General features: G+C 38.1%; 1 non-coding gene across 1 annotated transcript; it reads right to left on the bottom strand.

Moving 5' to 3' along the window:
* Positions 1-880: 880 nt before the first annotated feature.
* Positions 881-987, bottom strand: LOC123622018. Its single transcript, XR_006729382.1, has one exon. It is a non-coding gene; the product is annotated as a U6 spliceosomal RNA (small nuclear RNA).
* Positions 988-10,370: the final 9,383 nt, after the last annotated feature.

The raw sequence follows: 10,370 nt of genomic DNA, 5'->3' as shown, positions 1-10,370 counted from the left end.
TGCTAAAGTTGGAAAATCATCATTTTGCAATCATCACGGCAAAGACTGGATTAATTAAGAATCATCAATCATGCTAAATCTGTGAGGAAATTTTTATGAAAAACATGATATTCACTTAATTTTAAAGTATCTCCTACAGACTGCTTATTAATTGGAAGAGGGAAATAAGAGCAGTAATTACATGGTGGAGAAATTGGACAAAACTTTGACTGGGTGATAGATGTTGACACGACAAACGAAGATGCTCTGAGAAAGACACAGAACCACTTACACAGTGTCCCAGAGAAGGATGCAAAGCCCGAATCTGGCCTTGAGGAAGCATCAGACAAATCCAAAATTAGGAACATGCTATTAAAGAAAGGAGGATGGATTGTATTCTTAGAAAATATTAATGTCATGAAAGACTGCAAAAAGCTGTGGAGATGCCTCCGATTAAAGGAGGCTACAAGGACAAGATGACTACATGTAATATCTCATCCTAGATTGGATCCTGTGCTGGAGGGGGAAATACGAGAAAGTACATTATTGGGCCAATTGGAAAAAATTGGAATACAAAGAATACAAATGGTAGATTAAATGAAAACATTATACCATGTTAAATTTTATTGAAGTTGATGACTGTACCATGGTTCTGTAAGAGAATATTCCTATTCTTAGGAAATCCATGCTGAAGTACTTCGGGCCATTATGCATGAAACTTACTTTCAAATTGTTCAGCAATAAAAAGGCACAGTTCTCTTTCTATTGTCTGCTTTTTAGTTCTAGGGTTAGATCTCTGACAAAGCATCTCTCCTTTTCTAACTGGCTCCTTGAAGATGAAAAATAAAGTTGAGGTCTTACACTACTAGATATCAAGACTTATTTTATTTAATTTTTTTATAAAAATATGGAATGCTTCGCAAATTTGCATGTCATCCTTGTGCAGGGGCCATGCTAATCTTCTCTGTATCGTTCCAATTTTAGAGTATGTGCTGCCAAAGCGAGCACTCAAAACTTATTTTAAAGTTGCAGTATTTAAAATGGTAAGGTACCTACACAAAAATATGTCAGGTTTCAGTCTGAAATGTTGGTTCTTAGCACACTTATGGCCGAAGAATGACCAGACGCACCAAAGTAAGGCAAGCATGAAAATGAGGTTTATTGAGGAGAGAAAGAGAGGATTATAGAGCAAGAGCAAGACACAGGTTTACAGAGCATGATACATACACCACAGATGACATCAAGACCCATTGTCACAGCAAAGGGAAAGCAAAAGGAAGGGGCAAAAAAGGGGCTGGTTATGATCTCAGTCTTATTTTATAGTGCCCAGATTGGGACTGCCCTAGTGGCTCAGATGTCACCATGGAGCCACTTTGATTAGACAGTTGGGAGCTGCATGACCTTAGCCTTACTACCCATGTGGGTTGTTCTAGGTCAATTTCCAGACTCTGTGGTACCTATGGTGCTTGCCCATGGGCTAGAGAGTCTCCTGCATTCTTTTGCAGCTGGCGTGCTAAGTTATGATTGGCAGATTCATAGGGTATTCCCTCCTCCCGCAGGTATGGCAGCAACTCTGGGCAGGATTAACGTGGGGCAAGAACAAGATGGGGGCCTGGGGCCCACCCTTGTCCTTCTTCCTAGGTGGGGCAATTGCACCAATGAAAGGCACAAACTTTCATCCCTAGGAGACCTGGAATTCCTTGCTAACTACCTAACAGATATACAAATAGATCAATGGAACAAAATAGAGAGTACAGAAACATACTCGCATATACACAAGCACTTGATTTATGACAAAGGTACCTCTCCAATGCAGTGGAAGAAAGGATGGTCTTTTCAATATTTAATGCTACATCAATTAGATATCCATAAATAAATGAATTGTGACCTCTATCTCATCAAGTGAAAAAAGCAATTCCAGTTGGATTATACAAAAAATTTAAACAAAAACAGCCTCTAGAAGATACTGTGGGAGAATCTCTTCAAGACCAATATTATTTCTTAAACAGAAAACAAAAACACTAACCATAAAGGAAAAGATTGATGAATTGAATTCCACTGAAATTAAAAACTTTTGTATTAAAATGTGAAAATGTAAGTCACTGAGTAAGAGAACATATTTGCAATACATATATTTGACAAAAGATTCTTTTCTAGATATATGAAGAATTCAGACAAACCAACAAGAACAGACAACCTTATAAAAAAATTCACAAGATTGAACAGGTGCATCATAAAATACATCCAAATGAAAAATAAGCACATAGAAAAGGTACTCAACATCATTAATCACTGGAGAAACTGAAAGTAAAACCCAAATGAGATACTTACCACAGTGATTTAAATGTAATAATACTGACAATAACAAGTGTTAGGATGTGGAGTTACCACTAGTTTTATATAGTGTTGGTAGGAGTGTAAATTAGTGCAAACACTTTGGCAAACTGTTTGACAGTATCTATGAAGTTGGCCATACACACACTCTATAAATTAAGCAATTCTATTCCTAGATGTATGCTCAATAGAAATGCATAAATACGTGCACTAAAAAGAAATGAACAAGAATATTCATATCAGCGTTTTTGGTAATACCTCCAAACTGCAAACAAGCAAATCTGTATAAATAGCAGAATGACTAGATGTTGTATTATAGTCATAAAATGAAATATTATACAACAGTGAAAAATTACTACTATACATAGTACATGGGTGAATCTCACAGACATAGTGTTGCACAACAGAATAATGACACAAAAGAATATATATGTGTGATTCAATTTATATAATGCCCCCAAAGCAGCAAGTCTAATCTATGGTGAGAGACATTAAATGCTGATTACCTTGGAAGAGGGTGACCCGTAAAATGCACCATGAAGTAGGCTTTTGAGATGCAGGTAATGTTCTGTATCTCAATCTGGGCAATGTTTATGTGGGAATGTTGCCTGGGGAAAAGTCATGCATGTGTATATACTTTTCTGTATTAATAGTGTACTTCACAAAAATTACATGAAAACAAACAAAGGAGTTACTATGATTGATATAGACCAATCATGATTCATTCCTTGAGTCTACAGAGAGGCTGACCTCACCTGAACACATTCCTGATAACTTACACCTTCGATAAGATCAGGGTCTGTTCACGGAGAAGGAAAAAATGGCTGTTAAATAGTGACTGATATATTCGGTTATTTTTAAAAATGAGTTAGCTCCATATCTATCAGTTTGGCTGAATATCCACCATGAATTTTGAAATAAGAAAGTAAGATGCTAAGTAATATTCTCACTCTATTAATAGTAAAAATACCCCTCTTATACATGGAGAAAGGAGTGGGAAAAGACACACCAACCTATTAATACTGGGTCCCCAAGGGCAGATGGGTGGGAGGAATGGGGTGGGCAGAGCTTATCAGAGTTTTCTTGTTTTAGTATTGTTTCACTGACTATAGTAAACACATGTACTTTTTTTTTTCTTTTTGAGACAGAGTCTCACTTTATTGCCTAGGCTAGAGTGAGTGTCGTGGCGTCAGCCTAGCTCACAGCAACCTCAAACTCCTGGGCTCAGGTGATTCCCCCTGCCTCAGCCTCCCAAGTAGCTGGGACTACAAGTGCAAGCCACCACCACGCCCGGCTAATTTTTTGTTTCTATTTTTAGTTGACTGGCCAATTTTTTTTTCTATTTTTAGTAGAGATGGGTTCCACTCTTGCTCAGGCTGATCTTGAACTCCTGACCTCAAGCGATCCTCCCGCCTTGGCCTCCCAGAGTGCTAGGATTACAGGCATGAGCCACCGCGCCCGGCCTACTTTCGTATTTTTTAAGCAAAATTTACTAATAAGGTTAAAATTAGAAAGTACAATAACTTAGTGAATGAGAAACTAACACACTGGAAATGAGCAAATGAAACATTACTCATTAGAGAGCGTGTCTATATAGTACAGGGATATGCCATAAAGGAGAGAGAGGACAGGACACAGTAGAATTGGGCCAGGTGGCAGCACTGTCTCTTTTGCTCTTGGCATGTCATTAAGAGAAGCGCTGCTTTAGCCCATTGCCCCTTTAATAAACCGCAGAAACAGATGAAATGACTTCTAGGTCCTTTTGTTCCTAGTGACCATTTCTTGAGTAAAGTTTCAAAACCGTCACCATAGAGCCTCTTGGGAAGCAAAATTCTCAGGTCTGATTCAATCTCTGTCGGTGTCTTAAATATTAACATATTGTGGAGGAGAAAGTGGAAAAGTTCATTTTGTCTGGCAACATTCGCCTGCCACACCCATTTGTTTCCTGGGAGGAGAAAAGACACCACCATTCTGAACAAGAGCAGTCTTTTAGCAATCTGGTTCACAGATCTGTGGAGCTGGAGGATGCACACAAAGCTTCTGCATTAGCTATTTGGATGTCATTACCACTTCGTCTAAGATATGCTAATTAATACTGGCGCCACAGTGTCAAATTCACCTTCAGGACTTTTCCTCGAATTTCTTCAGGTTGCCTTAACTTTTTCTCAGGTATGAAACAAATAGCAGTAAAAAAAAAAAAAGTTAAATTGTTTTATCATTCATTTAATACTGAAATTACTCAATTTTGCATTCCTTCTTGGCCATGAATTTTATACTAAGCAATGCATAAAACAGCTATGGAAATGCAATTAAGACTTCATCGTCAAGCTGCTATGCATCTCTTAAGGTTTTGTTTTGTTTTGTTTTGTTTTTTAAGAAATGCTTCTGGTGATATTTGCTTTGGATGCCTCGATTTTGAATTGTCTATTTTTCATGTGGGTAGGAAACAATGATGTTAACCCAATTAAGAGTTTTGGTTTAAATCAGTGGCTCACAAATAGATTAGATGTTTATTATTTATTGTTATAAAGATAACCACAAGTGGAAATATAACTACAAAAATAATAACACTAATAAAATTGGGAAAAAGGAGGAGAGTTAGAGGCTAGTGAAAAATGAGCTATTCCTTCGACTTTCAACATGGAAACTCAATAGACACTTTGATAAATATTGATAAATCAAGAAATGTAAGCATAAACATTTTTAGGTATGAAAGTGTTAATCCCTCAGAAGAACTAAATAAAGCAATTGTTAAAAATATTGATCATGGAAATGGATATTGGTGGGGTGAGGACCTGCAGAAATTTGCTTTTTATTTTCAATTCTTCTTTACCATTTGAAAAAAAATGCCACCTATAAAATATAACTTAAGAAATAGGGTTTTTTTTTTTCAGAAAAGAAAAACTTAAATAACAATACAATTCAGTTAAATGTTATTCAGATCTTCCTAGATAATGTTTAAATTGCTTACTGCTATTGAAATTTGCTATAATTTGATCTTTAATAACAGTGGGATTCCTTTCTTTCTATGCTGATAAAGTACTTTTTAACAGTGGCATATTCAGATTAAGATATTCAAACAGAACTTGAGTTTGGCTTTAATCTTTGAAATTTCAGAACATCCTCTATTGTTATTAGTTTTTTTTTTTTTTTTTTTTTGAGACAGAATCTCACTCTGTTGCCCGGGCTAGAGTGCCGTGGTGTCAGTCTAGCTCACAGCAACCTCAAATTCCTGGGCTCAAGCGATCCTCCTGCCTCAGCCTCCCGAGTAGCTGGGACTCCAGGCATGTACCACCATGCCTGGCTAATTTTTTCTATATATATTTTTAGCTGTCCAGCTAATTTGTTTCTATTTTTAGTAGAGACGGAGTCTCGCTCTTGCTCAGGCTGGTCTCGAACTCCTGACCTCGAGCAATCCTCCTGCCTCGGCCTCCCAGAGTGCTAGGATTACAGTCGTGAGCCACCGTGCCCAGCCTATTATTAGTTTTAAATTTCTACTTTTTAGTAGTTAAAGCATATAATAAAAATAAAACAGTGAAAATATATATTAAAAATTGCTTCCTCTCATACATGCCCACCTCACCTCTGTCAGTTAAGTGCTTCGCCTGGGACCTGCCACCTGGGATCCAGTTATGCCCATTGCATTCAGGTTTCACATTCAGTGCAGCAGTGCCCACTGTAGTTTCTGACCTACAGAGAAAAGGGATCACAAAGACCTTCAAGAATTCTGGGGCTCCCCTCCACAAATTTATTTCTCACAATCATGGTGAAAGTTGTGTCCTCTGTACCCTTCCAGGTGGATAAGCAGATTTTAAATGATAAGCCCACTCTAACATCTCCCTAAGCCTTTGGATTCCTTCTGCTACAGTCTACCACAGCAGTACTGGGATTTCAACTTCATTTAGAGTAGGCTCATCTTTCAATTCATGTTTCAGTCAACCAACCAAACTGTTAGAGCCTTTTCTAACCCCCTGAGCTGAAACATTAAAGACAGAATCTCTGCTTGGTGGATCTATGCCAGTCTGATCCAATTTTATGTTCCTTCCACCATTATCCACACCTTTAATATCCATTTCCACATATATTCCCCAGATTTCTGTTTGCATAAATTGGAAAAATTGTATAGTTCTTTTGGAATGTAGTGCACCTCCTCATGGGTCACATTTTGCATGCCATCTTTTGGAGCCTGCTGGGACTTGAGTCTAGTTATGGGTCTAGAAGCCAAGTGTGGTGGTAGGGTATGTCCTGAGGCTGTGAGGTTTCCTCATGTAAAGCAGGGTTAAGCTCTTCAGATGAGGGTGGAATTGCTGTTTCTACTGGGAAACAAGACTCATCATAATTTGAGGGGAGGGGGGGAATGTCACAGCTTCATCAAGATCTTCCCATACGTTCCCATTCAAGTGTTCAGGATCCCGTTCCTTCCCCCTCAGTGCCCTCACTTTACAGCAGACGCCCTGCAAGTCTGAGCCTTTAATTTGCGTTGTAATTCAGCCACTCACAGGATGAGACTCTGGGTCTGGTTTTCAGCAATCTCAGTTCTGTAGCTGCAGGCGATAAGGGCTTCTTTTAGGGCAGACGTTGAAACTTTCAGGTCATTTATGTGGATTGAGCTAGGAATTTGTTGTTTTTTTTTTTTTTTTATTTCAGCTCATCATGGGGGTACATAAGTTCAGGTCATATACATTGTCCATGTCCCACCCATCCCCCCGAGTCAGAGTCCCAAGCGCGTCCATTCTCATTCTCCAGACAGTGCGCCTGGCACTCATCATGTAGTCATACCTCCATCCCCTCCCCCCCCCACCTCCCCGGGTCTGCACCTTCAAGCATGACCATTCCCCAGAGGGTGTGCAACGCACTCATCATGTAGGCATACACCCATCCCCTCCCCCAACCCCACCAAAATCCCAAAACAACACATGTTGGCGTGGATGCGGAGAGACAGGAACACTCATACACTGCTGGTGGGAATGCAAACTAGTGCAACCCCTATGGAAAGCAATATGGAGATACCTTAAACAGATTCAAGTAGACCTACCATTTGATCCAGCAATCCCATTATTGGGCATATACCCAGAAGAACAAAAGTCATTCTTTAACAAAGACACCTGTACCCGAATGTTTGAGCTAGGAATTTGAATGCCTCATCTCGATCTTTTTTTTTTTCCTCCACTTTGTGTAGTACAATTGGAGCAACCAGCTAATCTCATTATACTTGTTAGTTTGACAAAAATGTCCTAAGGTATCAAATACAGGATCATCCAGAACCTTGCTTGTAAGTATTTGATCAGGAGTATCCAATGGTGATATTTTGTGTATCTCTATTGCCACTTAATGCCATGGACTATCAATGTTCTCTTTACTAATAGAAATAGAGTCTTTACCATATTTAAATCTAATTAGACTAGAGATCCAATTCCAGAAAGCTCATCCCAATGGTTCTGTTTCTCTAGAACCATTTCATTCTTGGTACCAAAATGTGCTAGTGTTCTCAGAGAAACAAAATCAATATAATGTATATGTGTGCATTTATCTAGATATCCATCTATCTATTCATCCACTGAGATTAATTTTGGTCTGAAATCTGCAGGGCAAGGCAGCACAGCAATCTGAAGACCAGGGAAATCACAAAAGGCATTTTCCACAGCTTGTTGAGAATTGAAGTGGTCCAATGCCTGGAAGAAGTAGTAGTCAGTCGGTGCAAGGTCTGGTGAATATGGTGGATGACAGAGAGTTTACAAGTCCAGATTCTGTAGTATGAGCAGTGTGGTTTTTGCAACATGTGGTCTTGCAAGAGGATTGGCCTGTCTCTCTTGACCAATCTCGGCTGCTTAATCATAGGCATTCTCATCATTTTGCTCAATTCGTTGCAGTAATCTGCTGTAATCCACTGACCAGGTTTCATGAAGCTATAGTGAATAATACCAGTGCTGGACCTTCAAACAGACACCACTAGCTTTTTTGGATGAATATTTGGTTTTGGACTGTGTTTTGGCACTTCATCTTTATCCACCCCTTGTGCCAAACGAACTCTTGCAATAGTCAAAAAGAATCTATTTTTCATCACACATAACAATACAGTGTAGAAATGGTTCACAAAGACATTTGTTGTGACAGCAAAGAAAGGCAAGCTTCTAGACGATTTCTCTTCTGATGCTCACTTAATTCATGCAGAACCCATCTATCCAGCTTCTTTACCTTGCCCATTTGTTTCAAATGGTCCAATATTATTGGAATAGTAATGTCAAACCCTGCTACTCATTCATGCATAGGTTGAGATGGATTTGCTTCCACTACAGCTTTCAGCTCATCATTATCCACCTTGGTCTCAGGTCACCCATGTGGCTCATTTTCAAAACTAAAATCACCAGAATGGCACTTCTCAAACCATGTACTATGCGTTCATTAGCCACATCCTTCCCAAACGCTGTGTTGCTATTTTGAGCTGTCTGCACTGCATTGGTGCACGGAACTCATATTCAAAAATAACATGAATTTTTGACTTATCTGTGGTTTCACAAAAATTGCTCTTAAAAAACATTTGAAAGATAATCACAAGCCAAACCGTGTGTTTGAAAGAATGAGGATGTACCTTCACAAGTAAACAAACAAACAAAAAGACAAAAATCAAGAAGAGTCAATGTGAAGTGTTAGAGATATCAACTGTCAAACTTAGAGCTTAAAGAAATTGGGCAGTCCATACTTAATAAAATAATTAATGGGATCTTGTACAATGTAATAATCTACTTCAGAATGTTTGCTTCTAATTCCTGAGCGTTTGGGTTCTGTTGGTTTAAAGGTCTTAGTTCCCAAGGGAGAAGTGCTTCTACTAGGAGATGCCACAATGGGTATATTGGATTCGAAGTTGAGACTACCATCTGGTCATTTTGGGCTCCTCATGTCTCTGAACTAACAGAGACTAGTTGGGGAAATTGATTCTGACTATTGAGTAAGTAGAAAGTTGGTTTCTTTTATGAAATGACATCAAAGAAAAATATCTGGATGAAAGAAGACTTTTCTGGCTACCTCTTACCACTTCTGTGTATAATAATAAAAATCAACATATAACTACTGCAACCCAGCAATGACAGAATCATTAAGAACTCAGGCTTTTCAGAAATGAAACTTTGTATTAATCTACTAAGTAAAAATTCCCTGACTAACTTAGGTACTGGCTGAAGGCCCAGGAAACATGGGATGAGAAGTAGAAGGAAGTTACAAGTATCAAATACAGCCTTGCAACCAATAATAGAAATGAGGATTATAACAGCTAAGCAGACTTCCTTGCTGCGTCTTATACTCTAATTTGAATATTTAAAATTTTCCCATCATCCTCCTTTTCTGTATTACTTTCTCTATAGAATTTGCATGATGGTTAACTTTACAATCTAGTTTTTATACTATAGAATATTCAGGCAGGATTGTAAATGAGCTAGGAAAGTTATTAACATCATCCGAGATGGATACATAACTAATGAAATCTTAGGTCTCTCTTTTTGGGACATGGGCAGAAAACATTTTTATTTGTACAGAGAGCATCTTGTTGAGAAGAAGCATGAAGTTATTGTTGCCACTGTAGGGAAGTTTAAATAAAATCAAAGACTGTGCACAGTCAATACTTCTCATAAACATAGATGTACAAATCCTAAACAATTAGTGAATCAAATTCAATTATATGGAAATGATAATGTATCACAAACAGTTTGGGTTTATTCCAAGAACACAAAGTTGTTTTAACATTTGACAAGCAATAATTAGAATTCATTTCATTATTATACTAAAGAAAAAACCATATATAATCATATGAAAAGATGCAGAAAAATGCATTTGACATAGTAATATAAGGGAACTTCTTTTCTAATAAGGAGTACAAAAAATCCTCTAGTAAACATCATATTTTGTGGTGGAAGAAAACTTTCCCTGTGAGACTGGGAATGGGGCAAGGATACCCACTCTCAAGACATATACTCAGTATGGTAATGTGTCCTAGCCAGTGCAGTAAGGCAATAAACAAGCAAACAAAGGAATGAAAGAAAGAAAAAATATACTGATTAGAATAA

This window comes from Lemur catta, chromosome 16, assembly GCF_020740605.2.
Source record: "Lemur catta isolate mLemCat1 chromosome 16, mLemCat1.pri, whole genome shotgun sequence".
NCBI lineage: Eukaryota > Metazoa > Chordata > Mammalia > Primates > Lemuridae > Lemur > Lemur catta.
Note: the sequence above shows the minus strand (reverse complement) of the source record. Positions and strands in the feature narration are given on the sequence as shown.